Source organism: Procambarus clarkii, chromosome 18, assembly GCF_040958095.1.
Source record: "Procambarus clarkii isolate CNS0578487 chromosome 18, FALCON_Pclarkii_2.0, whole genome shotgun sequence".
Classification (NCBI taxonomy): domain Eukaryota; kingdom Metazoa; phylum Arthropoda; class Malacostraca; order Decapoda; family Cambaridae; genus Procambarus; species Procambarus clarkii.
Window position 1 is genome coordinate 42,610,379 of NC_091167.1, and position 335 is coordinate 42,610,713.

Sequence of the window (335 nt, forward strand, 5' to 3'; positions counted from 1 at the left end):
CTGTCGTTATCCTATTTATATGTGCCTCAGGAGTTAGATTAGGTGTCACATCCACTCCCAGGTCTCTTTCTCGAATCGTTACAGGTAGGCTGTTCCCCTTCATTGTGTACTGTCCCTTTGGTCTCCTGTCACCTGATCCCATTTCCATAACTTTACATTTACTGGTGTTAAACTCCAGTAGCCATTTCCCTGACCATCTCTGCAGCCTGTTTAAGTCCTCTTGGAGGATCCTACAATCCTCGTCTGTCACAACTCTTCTCATTAATTTTGCGTCATCTGCAAACATTGACATGTATGATTCCACTCCTGTAAACATCATTTACGTAAATTAGAAA